General features: G+C 29.4%; 1 long non-coding RNA gene across 3 annotated transcripts; it reads left to right on the forward strand.

The window, feature by feature from the left end:
• Window positions 1-1,645: 1,645 nt before the first annotated feature.
• LOC142321076 (uncharacterized) lies at window positions 1,646-21,426 on the forward strand. 3 transcript variants are annotated; one of them, XR_012755568.1, is made up of 5 exons: window positions 1,646-1,926; window positions 12,884-12,986; window positions 15,401-15,551; window positions 18,629-18,741; window positions 21,280-21,426. It is a non-coding gene; the product is annotated as an uncharacterized LOC142321076 (long non-coding RNA). The 3 variants fall into 3 exon arrangements; XR_012755567.1 differs by lacking the exon at window positions 15,401-15,551; XR_012755569.1 differs by lacking the exons at window positions 1,646-1,926; window positions 15,401-15,551 and adding an exon at window positions 10,395-10,608.
• Window positions 21,427-21,886: the final 460 nt, after the last annotated feature.

Genomic DNA, 21,886 nt, shown 5'->3' on the forward strand with positions numbered 1-21,886 from the left:
TCATATTAAATCCCAATAATTTCATACTTTAGTTTACACATTTTTAAATATATGTTAAACATACTGTCTAGCTAGAACAGATATAAAATTAGCAATGTTTTTAGGTAACATTTTAAAGGTGAAGTAGTAAACAATAATTAAGCTCAGTCGGTTCATTGTTAAAAAATAAAATGACAGGATATGTTTACACTTATCAGTAGAAGAAAACACATTAATCTGAACAAATTTGATTCGATTCAGGTCTTTCCCTGAACCTACTTTCCAAAAAAATTTCAATTAATTGTTTAGGCCATTTGCAATTACTTCAAAAATTTATGCAATCTATTTGCAGCAACACCATTTATCATGTAACCTTTCTGTTGGAAATTTAGTGTTGATCATCAACCACCTTGCATTGGAATCAACACACACATCCACATTGTGTAAGTTATCCACAACGTAGCAGGGTTGTTGATTTAAATTCTATTAATGGTCAGCTCTGAAGATCTATGCCTAAATTGTTTGCTAACAGTGTCTGACAATTCAATTAATTTAATATTAAAAGTACTTCACGTGTAACTGAGAATATTGAAATAATTTTGTCGATTGATAATATACTACTTTATCATTGTGATTTAATTATTGTATTGTATCAATATTCTTTAAATTGTGATAAATGTTACATATTATTAATGTAATATTTTGTATATTTATATCTTACTCGTACTGCTCTTCTAGCACTCTACTCTAGACTAATTATTATATTAGGTTTACATGTACATTATACTACACACACATAGCATGCACACATATATGCATATGAATAAACACATACACACACACCCACACACATGTACATGCACATACATGCAACACAGATATTGTGTGTATGTTAAATACGATAAGTTGCTAAAGGTGCAATAAGTCATCATTCACTTTCTATCCAACGGCACCATGGTTATTCAGACCATTGGACAGTCTTCTGCATCATGAACACATTTAAAGAAATCCTAGTTGTATAGACAAGTACAAGTGTTTAAGTATATATATATTTTCAGATTATTGTAACATTTAAATTTAATGTTGTAAAAAATGATAGCATGATTTTTGGCAGGCAGTATGTTCAGATTCGAGTATCAATTCTTAATTATAAAAATTTCTGCTTTATTACTAAATTTGTATATTCAGCTAGCCTATTTTATTAGTTGATATTTTATATATTAGTGATTCATTATTAATGCATCATTGTCCAAATTTAGAGCTCTTTACTCCCAACATACACACTCATTAACATATCTTTGTCAACAATCTAATATAAAATTTAAATGTTAACGTGTAATGATCGTAACTTGTATTTATTTACTACGAAATATGAACCGGCAAAGTTCATATTTGTAGATTAATTACACCGAAGTGGTTAGTTATTTTGAAGTAAATAAGACTGTCTGATGTAGGCTTAATTTATTGTACATTCCACACAGGCTGGAAACTGTAACACATAGTTTTCTGATGAAAGAGCTTGTTAATTTGTCACATTCTTTTTTACGATTGAGATTTATGTAAACCGTCTGCGACATAGATGCAACTAATAATTTAATTGTAATGTAAGCGTAGTATATTACTGATTATAAAAATAAACAGTAAAAAGATGAATATACTTGAAAAATATTGTATTTATAAATTTAAACAAAAGTGAGAAATGATTAATCAACATAATCGTTTTTGAATATGTAATTAAAGATATAGTGGGTTTTAGCAGTTGGCAAGTGCAAGGTATTGGGCAATGGCGTTGATGTTACGATGTTTGTGGTCTAGGAGTTTGTTTTTTTTTTAAACTGTTATTTCGTTATTGTTATTGATTGATTTAAATCTAAAATTATGTGTACAAGATCCCACGTCGAATAATTCTATTAGTTTTTTTTGTTACCTTTTTCTTTAACGAGTTTGGTAAGTTGTTTGATATATATATATAAATAAGATAGTGTTCAAGGCAATTATAACAATATTATTTTATGAACGATTTTCCAGATGTCCAGTACGGACGTTGTCATTTTTCAAACAGTTCGTAAATACCGGACCTTAGCATTTTTTGAATAAAATTCTGACGTTCGTAAAACTGGACGTTGGTACTATAAGTTTACAGTAACGTAAATATGCTATATATCACCAGGCTGAATTTGTTCTAGGCTCAATCAACTTCTAATAAAGTATCTGTTGTCTTAATTTACCATTCTATCTTAACTAAGTTACTGTGATAGCATATAGGGATTCTTGTTTCCTTTCCATAAGATTTCAAATAAAACCAGTCTTATTTATTTGTATAGTCAACTTGAATCTTATAAAATCAAGAATGTAAATCCTTTCCAATTCTGGTTTAGTACAAAATACTAACTTAAATATTTAATAATGCTACTCCCTTTTTTATTTTACAAATAACTGAGTTTCTTAGTTATTAGAAACTAAATAATATTTATTATATATTTTGAAAATATCAAAATAATTTTCTCAACTTGTTGGTTGTTTGGTTAGGAAATTTTAGAAATATGATCCAACTTTCAAACTTCCACATTTTATCCATTTTTTACAATGCCAGAACCATTTTTTGTAACCTTTACCCCTTAATCTGGTTTCTTTCTTCACTCCATTTTAAAATTTGATTTGATATTTCCTCTTCAGCTTGAGGGTTCTTTATTCCTTTTATCATACCTTTATAATGGAGATGTGAATTATTTTAATAAAAATGTTTGAGTATTCTGTAATAATTTTACTTTAAGGAAAAGTAAAATAATGAAAATATAAGACGCATTGTAATTCTATGAATGATGTTAGAAATCAATTTAACATGAATTGTGATTTACTGTTTATGCAAATATATTAGCTTGTTTCTTGAAATTTCCTTAAAATCTTTTCATTTTGAATTATCAATTCACTAATCGTAAACATATTTTAGAAGACTAATGGAATTTTCTTTTCTAATTTTTTTTTTTGTTTAAATGATTTTCCAATTACTTAATTAGGAAGTTGTTTTGATTATAGAAAACAACCTTTTTTATGTCTTACTTTTAACAAAAACATGCATATATTTATTAAAATGTTAATGGCTACTAATATTTTACTATGCTCTTTCTTCTTCATGTTAATCCTTTATTCAAGGTCATGGATTAGGTGTTGAATTTATGTATCTCCCCATTTTAATGTCTCCTGCTTCCATTCTTCCTCTGTTAATCACCACACCACTTCACATTTCTTGCATATATCCTCATCTTAATTATCCATCTCCTGAGCTTTTCTTTTGGTCTTAATCCTACAGTCTTATTATTCTCTCCATTTACTTCAAATTATCTGCATCTACAAATTCTCTTCCCAACTTTTCCATATTAGTAATTCCTAATATATCAATTACTTTTGTAATTGATCTCACTCTCTTTTTATTATTTTTGTTTTTACTTATTTTAAAATTGAATTTGTTACCAAAACAACATTCATTATTTCATGTAAAATAAAAAAATCGGAGATTTAATTCATCTTGGTTTTTTTTAATGTATATAAATTTCATTATATACATTTTCCTTAAATCCTCTCTTTAATTTTTATTATTATTCCTAATGTATTTTATGTGATTTGGGTTGTATTGTACCTTTATGTATGTTTTTTTTTTATAATACGACAACCTTTTTATTAAGCCCACCCAATATTTAAAAAAAAGTATTTAATTAAATAAATTGACATAAAAAATTATGTAAAAAAAATTTTATCCAATTAACACTTTAACAGAGCTACTGGTCTGTAAGACCAGAGGTCTTATTTTTGCAGTAGTGGCAATCCTGTTTTGCTAAGATTGCTGCTTGCCTCAGTAGTTTCTTACCACAACCCCCATAACCTTACCTAAGAATTTTTAGTTGTGATTAGTCATTTAGCAGTTACACATCGATTGTTAAAACTATACCAGCCTCCCATACCCGCTAACTCCATTGACGAAACCTCCATACAAAAAGAAATGAGAGCGACCCCGGACAACGTGGTGGAAGCAACAATGCAAAGTCTGAAAGATAGCAGTATGTAGAAGTCGGTAGAGAATATTTGTCTTATATGTTTTTAAAAATTGCAAGTGTTACCAATAAGTAGTATTATTTGATCTAATTATCAGGTTCCTGTGAATTAGTCGTTAACAGTAAATGTAACGTTTGCCTAGCATTACAAAGCGTATGTTACTGGTGTAGGTAAATATTTGTATAGGATACTGAACTAAATACTACGCCGATATGTTTTTTAAATGCAAAGTTTTTATTGTAGCTGATTATTGCTGTGAGCTTTTGGTGTTAAACTACAGCCTAATGTCAAACATTAGGCTGTAGTTTACACAGTTACAGAGTATATGTGATTCACTCCCTTACTTGAAAGTGAACAATTATCAAAATGCAAATGAAAATTTAAGTTTTCTAGTTTTTTAATTAATATGATTCTGATTTTATAGAAAATTACATTTCTCAGTTCTTGTTACATTTTCAGTTACTAGAGATTGAGGAGATAACTAATTTCTTTTTTCATAAACCTGTTATGACCAAAATAATTCTGAAATTTATTTGATTGTCTGTACAAAATTTTAAATGATATAGCTCATATTTGAAGTATGTACTAACATAGATAACACTTACTTATTGACGTAACTGCAGGCCTAAAATTTTTTAACATATTTACATTTCTGTGATTTTTTTAAAAAATAAATTAGATGAGTTGAAAGATCAGAGACAGCTTCCAGAGGTTATAAGGCATGGTATTTACCTTATGAAATCTCACTCCTTGAGATTTCCATTCATCCTACATTACAAATTTTATATATAACCTACTTTTGTATTTTATCCATTTTGTTGTCACTAAATATGCCAGAACTTGAGGTTATTACTTAAAAGTGTGATGTTTGACAGTAACATTAGGTCTGTGCATACTTGATGCTTCAAGTATGCGTCAGCACAAAAGCTTATTTTTACTTAAAATGTTTATTTTGTTTTTCGTAACTTGGTATCATATATTTCTGTAAACATCCTGTCTAATATGTTCTTCTGATAAAGCAGTTTGACATTTAAATCACATACTGTAGTCGCTTTGGGTTTGGAAACTAACCCTAAATACAGTAAATCTCCTAGCGTGTAGCATATTCTTTCTTCACTTATTATTCTTTTTATATTCTTATTCTCCCATTATGCTAGTTTTTACAGTATTTTACAGCCATCAAATTTTTTTGTGAATGAACACAGTTTAAAGTAAATTAGTAATAAATAAGAATATTTAAAGAATTAAGGAACATGAAACTGTGTTTTGTTTTTACCTAGGACATTATATATAATGATAGTTTACAGAAAGAAAAAGGTGAAATGTTCAAACACCCTCCTCCTTAATTCCCTGTACTGTATTTTTACCTGTTTTTACATTTTAATCAACTCTATGATTTAATGGCATTTTTGATTTTCCAACTGATTGCACTCCATTGGATTCATGGTCAATCCACCAATTGGAAAGTGTTTGTAGCCAATCGAGTTTCAGAAATTCAACAGTTGACTTTTAATGCGAAGTGGCATCATATTGAATCACCTTCGAATCCTGCCGATATACTCTCTCGGGAATGTCTTCCGGAAAAATTAATCAATAAATATGTTGATTATTTGAAGTTTGAATGATTATAGACGAATATATATTAAGTTTATGCATTATTTATTGATTGAATACATTTGTTTTTGATTGAATTTTGGTAATTTTATTTGTCGTAATTGTAATAACACATTGAATATATTGAGTAGTATTATGTTAATAAATTGAATAGAATTGATGAATACGTTGTGCGTAACCATACTACTACATATCATGTCTTGTCTACAATAAAGTCAGCTGAGCGGCGAGAAAAAGAATTACGACAATTAAAACTGCCATTACAATATTTTTAAATGTAAACAAAATATGATATAAAAACTTTAACACCAACCATAAGTTAAAAATTATTTTTTTAATATAATGAAATTTTCATTAGTGACAAATCTGAGTTTTGCAGATAATTTAATGAAAAATCCATTGGTTTAAATCCATTTGAAAATCCATTGCAAGCATCGTGTCATTAAAAAGTTACTTAAATACTAATATAAGAAAAGACTGAAAAGATATTTAAAACTTAAGTTGAATCAGTAATTTCATTATAAAAGACTAATTGAATAATACTTAAAACCTTATGGTGGATATTTTGTAAAAATTATTGCTATAATTTCAAAACTATTTTATCCATTTTGTGAAAGATAAATTTATTACATCTTTCCACAAAGTCACTATTTTCCAGAAGTATTAATCGATAAGCTTCATTATTGTAGCATGTAAATTAATCCAAGCAGAGGGAATTTTTTGTAATTTCTATGTTGTGGGTATAACACTCATTCTTTAAGTTGTCTGTGTAATGTTAGGTTATCAGATATTCGTTATTTAACAGTTTTCATGTTTTTTGAAAATTTATTTCATTTTTTAATACAAAACATTTAGATTGTGTTTGACAGTTGTTTCTCTCTAAGCATATCAATTGGACATGACAGATAGCTTCTGTGTGTTGTGTTGGTCAAGTGGCAGGAATGCTATTTTAAAACAATTTAAAGAAACTGGTTAATTTTCAACTCAAAGAAAAGGAAAATTTGTCAAATGTCTCAAATTTTTCACTCCAATTGCAATGTGCTGATTTAACAGAAATAACAGGTAGCCTACTGACATCTACCTATCGTATTTGCCTCATAATCTGTTTTTTGCAGATCCTGAATTTAATATATCAAATATAAATTGATGTCCCTATTGGAGCACAATTTTCCTTAAATTTTGTTACCCTACAAAATTAATTTGAAAATTTCTCCAAGAAACCAAATTAGGATATATTCTTACTGTTTGTTTGCTATTAAAAAAGATTTCTATGTTTCTCATCTCATTACCGGTTCAGATAACCTAAATGGAGTTATTCAATTAAAGAACGATATCTCCAAATTATTACAACAGGATGGTTTGTCACTTTGCATGTGGTATTCTAACAATTGCGGTACTTCGACGTCTAATCATAATTCATCCAACAAAAAGTCAGATTCACTCAATTTCCAAATCACTCGTTAACAGTTTTAAAATTTATACTAAAAGGAATACACATTCCATCCCAGCAGGTGTCTGTGATCCTCTAGGACTCATTGGCCGTATTATGTTTTCATACAAACAGTTTATGCAGTCATTATGACAACTCAAGTTGACTGGGACAAAATATTACCCAAACCATTAATACAGTGGCTTTCACTATATAATCAATTATATCTAATAGTCATATACGATAAGTTAATCCATTAGGTTTAATAAAGATAGAAAAATTCATTCTATTAAATTACATGGATTTCCTGATGCCTGTATTAATGGCTATATGGATGTTATATTTATAAACACACTCATACTCCAACCATGTTACATCTAAGTTACTGTTCTAAATGAAAGTTAGCCCCTTGAAACAAATCATATTACCCAGACTTGAACTCTGTGGTTGTTTACTATTTTCACGTTTATTTGTGAAGGTTGTATAACTGCGTTATACACTTTGATGAGATACACTTATACTCTGATAACATCATAGCACTTTGTTGCATTCATGGACATTCTTAGAATTGGGAAAGTACTTATAGGTAATAGTTTCTGACATTCAACGAAACAATTCAATTACCAATTGGTATTACATCAAATTCTCTGATAATCCAGCAGACACATTGTCTAGAGTTTTTTCACCAAGCAGGTTACTTGATATGTCACTATGGTGGTGTGGTCTCCCTTGGCTATTTGTCTTCTTCTCATTAGCCAACTGATCACAATATTACATTCAGTGATGATAATTTAAATTCTGAATGCTTATTAGAAAGGCGTAAAACTATATTTACTTCATGTATATCTAATATTGTATATGGTTGAACACAAAGATTTTCATCTTTACATACTTTATTATGAACAATAAGTTTCTGTTTCAGATTCATTCACCATATTAAATCCGAACCGTCTGAATTTAATTTTAGTACTTTTAATTACTAAGGAGTTAGATCATACTTTTTACTTTTTTATATGAGATAAAGAATCAGGTAATTCATAAACAAAGTAAGCTTAGTTCACTAGATTTTTAGATGATTTAAGTCTAATCTGTGTAGGAGGCAGACTTCAACGTTCTCTCCTACAATCATGTTAAACATCCTATTGTTTTACATCTTGAGTGTGAACGTTCTGAAATTAATTGTCAACTCTGAACACTTAAGACTTACACTGAACAGATGTTGTGAACAAACATTGCGACAAGAGATACTGGATAATAGTGCCAAAAGAATAATTTCATTAATCTTTCATGTGTTTAATTTGCGTTAGATGTGGTGCAAAACTTAATCCCAACAGCTTTGTCAATTACCGCCAGGTAGAGTGATTCCTTCCTGAACATCTCTTGTGCAGTAGATTACTAATATATTTTCTGATAACTCTGCTAACTTTCATTCTGTTAGAAACATTTTGTACAACTTGTATCACCTTTTAAGATCAGACATATTTAAAACAAATATTCAAACCTTTTCTACTTCACAAGGAATTAGTTTGTGGGAAAGTGCAGTCAAAAGTGTCAAATATCATACGTTGTGTATAGGAAAAAGAATTCTCAACGTAGAGGAACTTTATACAGTGTTGATACAGATTGAGGTTTGTCTTAATTCTCGCCCAATTTTTGCTATTTCTACTGATCATAGAGACACTGGCTCTAAAACAATTTAAAGAAACTGGTTAATTTTCACCTCAAAGGAAAGGAAAATGTGGCTGTGAAAGAAAACCTTCTCCAACACAGGATGTATCATAAGTGAGTAAAAGTCAATTTTTATGACAATTGTTAGATGCCAAATTCTTGCAGCAGGAAAGAAAGGTCATCAGGCTGCAGAAAAGTAGTATTTATCTCCAGTAATGTGCAAAAAACTGCTCTTGTGTCTAAAGAATACTGGAAAATGCAAATTTTCTGGAAGACAAATAATACTGGAAGACAAATTTTTATGTTCAGGAGCAGTTTGCAGATTTATGCAGTTTTGAATGTAAATTACAATGTGTAATAGATAATTTTAAGCATTCGACCATTAGATAGAAACTAAGTAAACGCAACTATAACCGATTAACAGTTTTTCAGAGCTAATGTTCTTGACTGGCGACAGGATGAAACATTAGCTATCATTAGAAATTTACAAATTACGAATGAAAATTATACAGTTGCACTAGATCTATTAAAATAAGGTGTTCTCATAATGCAGATTGTATTTTACAACTAAATTCCATTAACTGAGAATCATTGGATATTTCATATTTCAGTGCTCTTGAAGCAATGAATAATCCAATCAATACATATGAATTTATTATTGTTCGGTTGTTAACATCAACGTTAAGAGTACAATACTTCCAGATTATGGAAGGAGAAACGTTGAACTCATAAGATTTCATAGAATTTCTTGAATTTATAAGGCAGATACTTGAGAATATTAATGCAAATCCAGCAGCAAGACATCTCAAGACATTTTTCCAAGGGACAGCGATACAACATTGGAACTAAATCCTGTACTAATCATTTTAATATAAATGCTGATAAACAATACAAGGAAAATAATTTTATTTATTCAAAATTTAATTATAATCAATGTCTGATTTGTAATTCTAATCATTGTTGTTGTAAGAATTTTTTAAGTTTTTCTGTTGATAAACAGAAGGAATTTTTGTAACATCATAATTGTTGTTTCAGTTGTTTAGTTAAGGGTCATTGTTATTCTAAACATATGTGTGAGATTTATTCTCAAAAACATAACACACACTTATTCATAAAAATAATATTAATTCTAAATTAAAATTATAAGTCTGACAATAATAATCGTACCTCGTTTAAATTGGTCAAATAAAACCATAATTTTATCTACTGCATTATGTATTACCAATGTAGTACTCATACATCTCTGGTTTTACTAGATTCTGGCAGACAAGCAAATTATTGTACTTATGAATTCGCATGAAGATTAGAACTTCCATTTATGAAAAATGATATTCTTATCTTAGGAATAAATAACACTTCCTCTTTCTGAATATAGTGTTGAACTGACACTGCATTCTTTACATATGAATTTTTCACTCCATTTGCAATGTTCTGATTAGATATAAGATAGCCTACTGACATGTACCTTTGATAATATCGTATTTTAATTTGCCTCATAATCTGTTTTTTTTTTTTGCAGATCCTGAAAATATATCAAATAAAATTGATGTCCTTATTGGAGCACAATTTTACTAAAATTTTATTAACCTACAAAATTTATTTGAAACTTAAAATATCCTGTTCTCCAAGAAACCAAATTAGGATATATTCTTACGTTTGTTTGCTATTAAAAATTGATTTTTATGTAGATGATCTCATTACCAGTTCAGATAACCAAAATGGAGTTATTCCATTAAAGAACGATATCTCCAAATTATTACAACAGTATGGTTTTTCACTTCATATGTGGTATTCTAACAATTGCAGTACTTCTACGTGTAATGATAATTCAGCCATACCATCTAATCAGGAAGACAACATATATACTTGTAAGAGTTCTAATGAACAAAAAGTCAGATTCACTAAATTTCCAAATTACTCATTCTAGCAATTTAAAAATTTTAAAATCACAGCAGGTGTCTGTGACCTCTAGGACTCATTCGCCATATTATATTTTCAGTCAACTCAAAGTTGACTGACAAAATATTACCCAAACCATTTATATAATGGTTTTCACTGTATAATCAATCACATCTAATAGTCATTTAACATAAGTAGATCCATTAAGTTTAATAATAATAGTAAAATTCATTCCATTAAATTACATGGATTTTCTGATGTCTCTATTAATGGCTGTGGTTTTATATTTATATATGCACTTTATACTCCAACCATGTAATTACACCTAATTTATTTTTCTAAATCAAAATTAGCCCCTTGAAACAAATCATATTACCACCCATACTTGAACTCTGTGGTTGTTTACTATTTTCACGTTTATTTGTGAAGGTTGTATAACTGCATTATACACTTTGATGAGATACACTTATACTCTGATTCAATCATAGCACTTTGTTGCATTCATGGACATTCTTTGAATTGGGAAAGTACTTATAGGTAATAGTTTCTGACATTCAATGAAACACTTTAATTACCAGTTTGTATTACATCAAATTCTCTGATAATCCAGCAGACATATTGTCTAGACCTTTTTCACCAAGCAGGTTACTTGATATGTCACTATGGTGGTGTGGTCTCCCTTGGCTATTTGTCTTCTCTTCTTCTCATTAGCCAACTGATCACAATATTACATTCAGTGATGATAATTTAAATTCTGAATGCTTATTAGAAAGGCGTAAAACTATATTTACTTCATGTATATCTAATATTGTATATGGTTGAACACAAAGATTTTCATCTTTACATACTTTATTATGAACAATAAGTTTCTGTTTCAGATTCATTCACCATATTAAATCCGAACCGTCTGAATTTAATTTTAGTACTTTTAATTACTAAGGAGTTAGATCATACTTTTTACTTTTTTATATGAGATAAAGAATCAGGTCATTCATAAACAAAGTAAGCTTAGTTCACTAGATTTTTAGATGATTTAAGTCTAATCTGTGTAGGAGGCAGACTTCAATGTTCTCTCCTACAATCATGTTAAACATCCTAAATTGTCAACTCTGAACACTTAAGACTTAAGCTGAACAGATCATTCATTGCAACAAGAGATCCTGGATAATAGTGCCAAAAGAATAATTTCATTAATCTTTCATGTGTTTAATTTGCGTTAGATGTGGTGCAAAACTTAATCCCAACAGCTTTGTCAATTACCGCCAGGTAGAGTGATTCCTTCCTGAACATCTCTTGTGCAGTAGATTACTAATATATTTTCTGATAACTCTGCTAACTTTCATTCTGTTAGAAACATTTTGTACAACTTGTATCACCTTTTAAGATCAGACATATTTAAAACAAATATTCAAACCTTTTCTACGTTATAAGGAATTAGTTTGTGAAAAAGTGCAGTCAAGTGTAATAGGAAAAACAATTCTCAACATAGACGAATTTTATCCAATGTTGATACAGATTGAGGTTTGTCTTAATTCTTGTCCAAGTTTTGCTATTTCCACTGATAAGAGACACTGGCTGTCTAGGACTCCAGGTTCATTTTCTTATTGGATGTAAGTAAATCAGTTCTTAAGAAGATGTTAAAAGTAAATTTATTTAAAGTGTTTTCAATTCTGTTATAAAAATGTTATTCAATCAATGGTAAATGCTTCGAACAGATTTATAAAGATTGTGAGAGAAAGGGTTGTGACACAATTTCAAAACCAATTCCTGCAAGGCAGTGGAGTGTTGCAACGAGATTTAGCACCATACTATTCTGCCAAAAAAATAGAAAATGTTTTCAAAGAATGAAACATTAAAGTGTTCTTGTGGCCAAGCAATCCCACACAACACAAATGAAAATCTTTAGGCAATAGTAAAAAAACGACTCTGAAAGCAAAAACTGACCTAATTAATCAGTAATGTTATGGTTTCATGAAGAAATCAAGTAAATGTTTGGTATACTTGTTGCATGGATGCTAAATCATGTATGTTAAGTGATTAAGAATAAAGAAAAACATATTAATTAGATATTCACAAAATGTACAGCTATGATTTTGTATCAATATAAAGTTAATTTCTTATTAAAAAAACATCTGCTTTCGGATTAATTTGCTTGCTTAAAATAGATGAATATATTTAACATTTAAGATTAATTTACTTTTAAAGTCCAATCATTCTGATTTAACTTTTCTTTGTGTTTTACAGGCATAAAAATTTATCAACATTTAAGTAACTTGGGTGTAAGAAACTTCATTTATTATTCTCCTTAGGGAAACAAAATTTAAAATGAAATGTTTCATAAAAAAAGGTTAGTGAAATTGCATTTTGTTTTTTATAACAAGAGTAATGAACTTTATCACATGATTTGTTATTTACAAAAGTACTAATAATAATAATAATAATACCTATTCTTTGCTTTCATACTTACCTATTCTCTTATAAGATCGATTATAATAAATTCACACACAAATCTATGAACTAAAAAAATAGAGGGTGTAAATAATACAAACCACTTCAGGATTAGAAAACCACACTATTGTAATCCTTTCTCTTATGGACAAGGAAACATTAGAAACATGTATGAAATGTTTTGTGAATGAACTTAAAGTAATTGGTAAAAAATAAGAATATTTATTAAAAGGATTAGGGTATGTGAAACTGTCAATATAAAGTATCATTACATATGATGATAGTTTACAGAAAGAAAAAAAAGGTTAAAAGTTTAAATTGTTTTTAAAAGTTTAATGAATTTATCTTTATGATTTAGTGGCATTTTTGATATTCCAGCCAGAAGTTAAGAATTATTTTTTGAATATAATGAAATTTTCATTGAGTTTTACAGATAATTTAATGAAAATTATTTGGGTTTTAAAACATCACAAGCATCGTGTTATTAAAAAGTTGTAGCAGTTATTTAAATACTAAAAAAATAAGAAAAGATTGAATATATCTTTAAAAGTTCTAAGATTAAATTAAACTTTTCTTAACTTAATTCAGAATTAAAATATTGATGCAGATTTGAAATTATATTCATGTTTACTTTCTTTAAGAAAACTCTGAAGGTATTTAGTTAACATGTTATACTTAAGTTGAATCAGTAATTTCAATATAAAAGACTAATTGAATAACTTAAAATATTATGGTGATAGATATTTTGAAAAAAATATTGCTATAATTTCAAATATGAAACTTTACTTCTTTATATAATTTTTGATTCACATGTATTATCCATTTTGTGAAAGATAAATTTGATTACATCATTCCACAAAGTCAGATTATTTTCCAGAAGTAAACTGGCATTAATCGATTAGCTTCATTATTGTAGTTATAATTATTGTAATAAAAAACTTTTAGATTGCGTTTGGCAATTGTTTCTCTCTAAGCATATCAATTGGACATGACAGATAGCTTCTGTGTGTTGTGTTGGTCAAGTCAGTGAATGTAATTTTAAAACAATTTAAAGAAACCGGTTGGTTAATTTTCACCTCAAAGGAAAGGAAAATGTTGCAGTGAAGGAAAACCTCCTCCAAAACAGGATCGATCATAAGTGAGTAAAAGTAAACTTGATCCAAAATTATCTGCCTGGACTTAAATTGGTAATTATGACATTGTTAGATGCCTAATTCTTGCAGCAGGATGGAAAGCTCATCAGGCTGCTGAAAAGTAGCATTTATCTCCAGTAATGTGCAAAAAACTGCTCTTGTGTGCTAAAGAATACTGGACAATGCTGTGACAAATTTTTATGTACAGGAGCATTTTATTTTTATGTTCTGTACATTAAAAGCATTAGATGAAAATACATCACTTGCTAAAATCCAACAAACAACCTCAGGAAAATGTTTCAGGTTTGTACATTAGTTCCAGTAGGTGGTGTATTGAAAAGTAATGAATTTTGTTCAGTCTCATATAGACCTTATTTATGATAGAGCGCAACTCTTTCTTCTTACTTATGTAAGCCATACAAATTATCAACAGCTGTTATAATATATATTTTTCTTTGTAAATACTATTAAGTATTACACTCTGTCTAAAAATATAAAACAAATCGGTTCTTAAAAAGATGTTAAAAGTAAATGTATTTAAAATGTCAGTTCTGTTGTAAAATGTAAGTTAAAACTGTAAATCTAAATATAACACTAATAGTATAAACATCTTAACAAATAAAATTTATCTAAATCTATTGTAAAAATATAATTAATCACAGTAACGAGGTATTTATTAAAAATATTATTGAACCAGCGGCATGTTCTTTTAATTCTGGTAAGTGCAATAAAAGACATATATGAATACTTTTTTTTGGTCGTCCAGGCCGAATATGTGAAGACATAACTTAAGACCAATTTATGTTTACAAATCTTTCAAAATATCAATTATGGCTCTATAAACGAGTTTTGCGGTTGCCTATTACCCAATGAAATGCAGCCTACAACTTATTTCTTAATTATCAAGTAATTTTATTTAATTATCATTGTTAACTTAGACTATTAATTTATAATGAGCAGAGAACAATTAAGACAAAGGATCAATTAAATCCTTTATAACAAGAATATGTACTTGTTATAGATATGTTATAACAAGATAAATATATTATGTACTGATAAATATGTTCCTCAACTTCATATTGATATTCATCTTTTACGAATTAAATTAAGAAACAAGAGTTGCTGCAAGGCAAATATGATGCCATTCAAATGCAACTTGAAATTTATGATATTTATGCAGGTCGTGTACAGGTTGCAGACGATTTATGCAGTTTTGAATGTAAATTACAATGTGTAATAGATAATTTTAAGCAATCTACCATTGATCAAGAAGGTAGTTAGAGCAACTAAGCAAACTCACCTATAAAAGATTAATTTACAATTTTACAGAGGTAATGTTCTTGACTGGCAACATTATTATTGTTTTAGTAATTTAATATATAATAGAAATTATTTAAGTAACTTCTTTATTTACATACCTCCTTGAAGGATGAAGCATTAGCTATCATTAAAAATTTAGGTGTTTCTCATAATGCAGATTGTATTTTACAACTAAATTCCATTAACTGAATCATTGGATAATTTATCCAAATTAATCATCAAAGTTAATCTTTCATATTTCAGTGCTCTTGAAGCAATGAATAATCCAATCAATACATATGAATTTATTATTGTTCGGTTAACATCAAAGTTAGAGTTTGTATTCTAACTTTGATGTTTACAAATATTTACATTTCTCCTTCCAGATTACGAAGGAGAAATGTTCACCTCAATTTCATAGAATTCCTTGAATTTAGAAGGTAGATGCTTGAAAATATTAATGCAAATAAGTCAAACCAGCAGCAAGACATATTTCCAAGGGACAGCGATACAACATTGGAACTAAATCCTGTACTAAACATTTTAATATAAATGCTGATAAACAATACAAGGAAAATAATTTTATTTATTCAAAATTTAATTATAATCAATGTGTAATTTGTATTTTAATCATTATTTACATTGTTGCAAGAAATAGTTTTTCTGTTGATGAACGGAAGGAATTTTTGTAACATCATAATTGTTGTTTCAATTGTTTAGTTAAGGGTCATTGTTATTCAACATATACGTGCGATTTGTTCTCAAATACATAACACACTTCTTAAAAATAATATTAATTTAAAATTATGATTATAAGTGTGACAATAATAATTGTACCTCGTTTAAATTGGTCAAATAAAACCATAATTTTATCTATTACATTATGTATTACCAATGATGCACATAGTAGTACTCAAACATCTCTGGTTTTACTAGATTCTGGCAGTCGAGCAAATTTTTGTACTTATGAATTCGCATGAAGATTAGAACTTCAATTTATGAAAAATGATATTCCTATCTTAGGAAAACACTTCCTCGTTCTGAATGTAGTGTTGAATTGACACTGCATTCTTTATATATGAATTTTTCACTCCAATTGCAGTGTGCTGTTTTAACACCAGATAGCCTACTGACATATACATTTGATAATATCGTATTTTAATTTGCCTCATAATTTGTATTTTAGATCCTGAATTTAATATCAAATAAAATTGATGTCCTTATTGGAGCACAATTTTACTAAAATTTTATTAACATACAAAATTTATTTGAAATTTAAAATATCCTGTTCTCCAAGAAACCAAATTACAATATATTCTTGCTTGCTATTAAAAATGATTTCTATATAGATGATCTCATTACCGGTTCAGATAACCTAAATGGAGTTATTCTATTAAAGAATGATATCTCCAAATTATTACAACAGGATGGTTTTTCACTTCACATGTGGTATTCTAACAATTGCAGTACTTGTATGTCTAGTCGTAATTCATCCATACCATCTAATCAAGAACACAACATATGTACTTGTAAGAGTTCTATGGAACAAAAAGTCCGATAGACTAAATTTCCAAATCACTCATTCTAACAATTTGAACATTTATACTAAAAGGAATATTCTTTCCATCGCAGCAGGTGTCTGTGATCCTCTAGGACTCATTGGCCTTATTATTATATTCATACACCATACACCATTCACCATATTAAATCTAAACCATCTGAATATAATTTTAGTACTTTTAACTACTAAGGAGTTAGATCACATACTCTTTACTTTTTCATATGTCAATCACAATCCATGTATTTCAGTGAGATAAAGAATGAGGTCATTGATAAGCAAAGTAAGCTTAGTTCACTAGATCCATGTTTGGATTATTTACGTCTAATCTAATTGTCAACTCTAAACACTTAAGACTCTTACACTGCGACAGAGATACTGGATAATATTGCAAAAAGAATCATTTCGTCAATCATTCATGTGTTTAATTTCCTTTAGATGTAATGCAAAACTCAATCCCAACAGCTTTGTCAATTACCGCCTGGTAGAATGATTCCTTCCTGAACATTCTCTTGTGCAGTGGCCCAATTATAATTCATCATGGCAGGCAGAGATCTAAAACATTGAGTAAGGCTTGTATAGCGCTTTTTATATGTTTAGCAGACACTAAGGCTATTCATTTAGTTAGTTACTGATTTGACTTTAATCATTTTTCCACCTTCAAAAGATTAATTTCACTAGATATACCTACAAATATATTTTCTGACTAAACTTTCATTGTTAAAACAGAATGTTTAAACAAATATTCAAACCTTTTTTACATCACAAGGAATTAGCTGTTCATTTATTCCTCCATCTTCTCATTGTAGTGGTTTGTGGGAAAGTGCAGTCAAAAGTGTCAAATATCATAAATCTTAGAGGAATTTTATACAGTTGATACAGATTGAGGTTTGTCTTAATTCTTGCCCAATTTTTGCTATTTCCACTGATCATAGAGACACTGGCTCTCTAGGACACCAGGTTGAACGGTACATTTTCTTATTGGATGTAAAGTAAATTAGTACTTAAAAAGATGTCAGTTTTCAAGATGTTTATCACAGATTTATCAAGATTGTGAGAGAAAGGGTTGTGACACAATTTCATAACCAATTCCTGCAAGGCAACGGAGTGTTGCAACAAGATTTTGTACCATACCATACTGCCAAAAAAGTAGAAAATGTTTTCAAAGAATGAAACATTAAAGTGCTCTTGTGGCCAAGCAATCCCACACAACCCAAATGAAAATCTTTAGGCAGTAGTAAAAAAACTACTTGGAATGCAAAAACTGACATAATTAATCAGTAATATTGTTATGGTTTCATGATGAAGAAATCAAAATATGTTTAGTTTAATCGTGTGTTAAGTGATTAAGATAATTAATATGTGAATAACTAATTAATATGTTTTTATTTATTCTTAAAGTGTACAGGTATGTTTTTATATCAACATAAATTAATTTTTTATTAAATATTTGTATTCGGATTAATTTGCTTGCTTAAAATAAATATTTAGCATTTAATAGTATTTTATTTTTAACGTCTAATCATTCTAATTTAACTTTGTGTTTTACAGGCATGAAAATTTATCAATATTTAAGCAACTTGGATGTAAGAAACTTTATTGTCCTGAGTGAAACAAAATTTAAATTGAGGTGAAAAATGAAGTGTTCCATTAAAAAAAATCAGGTTAGTGAAATTGCATTTTGCTTTTTATAACAAGACAGTACATTATAATTTTTAGTGGTATCAATAAAATTTCATTAGTACTAATTACAAAATTATTAAAGTACTAATAATAATAATACCTAAATAATACCTATTCTTTGGTTTCATACTTATCTATTCTTATATAATTGATTAAAATAAATTCACCCTTAAATCTATGAATTTAAAAGAGGGCATAAGTAATACAAACCTCTTCAGTATTAGAAAACCAGAATATTGTGATCCTTTCTGTTATGGACAGGGAAAGATTAGAAACAAGTATGAAATTATTTCACTGAAAAACACAAAACGTAATTAAAGAAAAAGCATTGTTATTTGTAATTTTAATGTGCGTTTTTTGTCAAGTGGCAATAGAAATGAATATTACTTTAAATTTGTTAGACAAGCCAGACATTTTATAAATAGTGGAATTATAGTAATGTATTTCTAAACAGTACCACTTTTGATCATTTTTGGTTACTACTGGTGTTGTTCTCCCAGATAACAGGGTTAAGATGACTTGTCTCCACAATTGAGTATGTTAAGACTTTACAGTTTGTAGCAAAACTGCCGATGCTTTTTATGGAATCGTCATTCATCCCGATTGGGGGTTGAATTACCGTACTGTGTATCCTTTACAAAGGTGTGGTGTCAGTGAGGCAATTATGCTATATGCTACACCTGTCTGGGCTCACCGCTTGGCTTTTAGGTGCTATGCAGACATTTTGCTACGAGCCCAGCAACTCCTCTTTCTGGCTGTTATAAGCAGTTACAGAACAGTCTCGCGGGAGGCAATCTGTGTTATAGCCAAAGTCAAACCCAAGATATCTTGGCTAATGAGTGTAAGGAACACTGCATTTCCAAGGTAAATAACCTATTAACATCAGAATGAAAGTAGGAGATGGAAGACTGGAGCCTTGTCTTAGCAGGTCAGGTGGGATGAATCCCACACAGGTTGCTACACGCATAGGGTATATTTCCTATAGTGTCTGTTGTAGGTACGATTAGATGGGTTTCCCCCAGTCAGTATATCGACGAGTTTGGCTAGGTATCATTTGGTGGATTCGAGTCAATGCCTGGATTTTGGGACTGATGATACAGTGGAGCATGTCCTGTTTGTCTGTCTCTATACGAGGTCGAACATTCATGAGTTGTTAGGGAACTTGAGAGAATGCATTCCTTTCTGGATCTCCATAATAACTGGATGATCTGCAAGGAGTATTCTGTAGTGGCTGGTTTTCTTCGAGCCATTTTCTTTGTTTTTTTTTTAGTATGGTTTTTTTTTAAAGAGGTGGAAGAGAACCCCATTTATGAGTGCCTGAGCAGTGTCGAGCTCACTAACAGGTTTTGCAAGATGTTATTAAATATGTATGTGTTCCTGCACACTACAGACTAAATCACCCCTGGCTACCCACCCTTCTTGATACAGCTGGTGCATTACTCATGGAAGGAGGAAATACACCCTCACAGACATTCAAACACCATAGTCAACAGATCCGGTTGGTTTTGTAGGTCTGCAGAGGGAGTTCAGTTGAGGTATTTGATGACGGCAGGATCCTGGGTGGCTAGGGTTCCGGCCTAGGCTTTGGATTGGTTGGAGGTAGGCGTATTGACATCATGCCACGGTTATATTGGTATTGTTTGATTTGGGGATTTTACATCGGTGGCATCCTAACTGAGGCCTGGCTGTAATCTGTGAGATGTAATCAGAGGGTCTAAAGATGACATCCAGTAAAGCCCCTCAGGGCTTGGAACAGAGGGTGTGGTGTGGCGACTGGTGACGTTACCGTTCTTCCCCCTACAGGGTTGGGATGCCCAGATAACAAACACTATTTTTGAATTTTTTTTTTGTTGAATGTTGATTTAAGGAATTCTAATACATCACATTCATCAATTTATTCCAGAGTTTGAATCAATCGTGGAGTAAAATGTAAGTTGACATTAGGATCGAAATGCAGGAATGAGGAGGTCCTCATAAGTCCGCTCACATAAAAGAAAAGAGTATTTATTATAACTGAGATAGTCGTAATATGATGGGTTAGGGATTGTGATGGTTTTCTAGTAAATTCTATTAAGAATTTCTATCCCAGTATAGCTACTATCACAGCTCCTTTTAAGGAAAACAGGTGCTGAAATATTTTGTGATTGACATGGTAGTTTCCCTTTTGAAGAAGTTCCAGGTCAGTAAGTTACTTTTTTGAGTAAGTTTGTGAGATTTAGTGCTCTCACAACCAGTATAGAGTATTTAACAAATGAGTAGCATTCCATCTTGGAGATTTAGTAGTAATTAATTTATCAATGCAACAGCAAGAATTGTTAATGATTTAAACAATTACAAGACAGTTATTTATTAATTACTAGCAATACATAAAAATTAATATGTTCGATGCGGTGCAGTCATCTGTATATTCAGTTCATTATTTTAAAAATATTCTAAATGTTTTGTATATTCTTATAAAAATTTTAAATTAAAAATAATTTATTAATTAATAATAATTTAATTATTTATTTTAATTTCAGTACTGAAGAAGCATATTATGAAAGCAAGTTTTCTGAAGCTAAATATGACAATTGAATCTCAAATTTAAAAAAAATCATAAAATTTATGTAAAGAAATGTATATTCCAATTAAAACAATTTGATCACATAAAATATTAATTTATTGTGTGTTTTACATTTAATATACTTTTGTTGTTTGGAAACTTGATTCAGTAGTTATAATAAGGATTCTAAAGTACAGAAGCAATAAAATATGGAAACATGATATTAATATTAATATAATTTTACTCTTTTTTTATTATATAAGTAGAAGTTCCTTCCAACAATTCGAAAATATTCCACTTGCTATATTACATTAAATGGTAGCTGCTGTAAAGTAGCAACTTATTCACCCTCATCTTTGGTTATACCAATGTTTGTTATATTGTTATACACATTTATGTTATACATATGTTAATCTACATCAGAGAGGACATCCGTGCATAACGCCTCTGTAATATATTTGTTCTGAATATATTTATTCAATAATGCGAAAGCTTTTTCACGCTACAAAAAAAAAAACTGCATCAGTATAATTATTGATTTTTTTTTTTTTTTAGTCTCATCCCACAGTTTTAAATTAGTAAGG

This window comes from Lycorma delicatula, chromosome 3 (assembly GCF_047948215.1).
Source record: "Lycorma delicatula isolate Av1 chromosome 3, ASM4794821v1, whole genome shotgun sequence".
In the NCBI taxonomy this organism is placed as follows: Eukaryota; Metazoa; Arthropoda; class Insecta; order Hemiptera; family Fulgoridae; genus Lycorma; species Lycorma delicatula.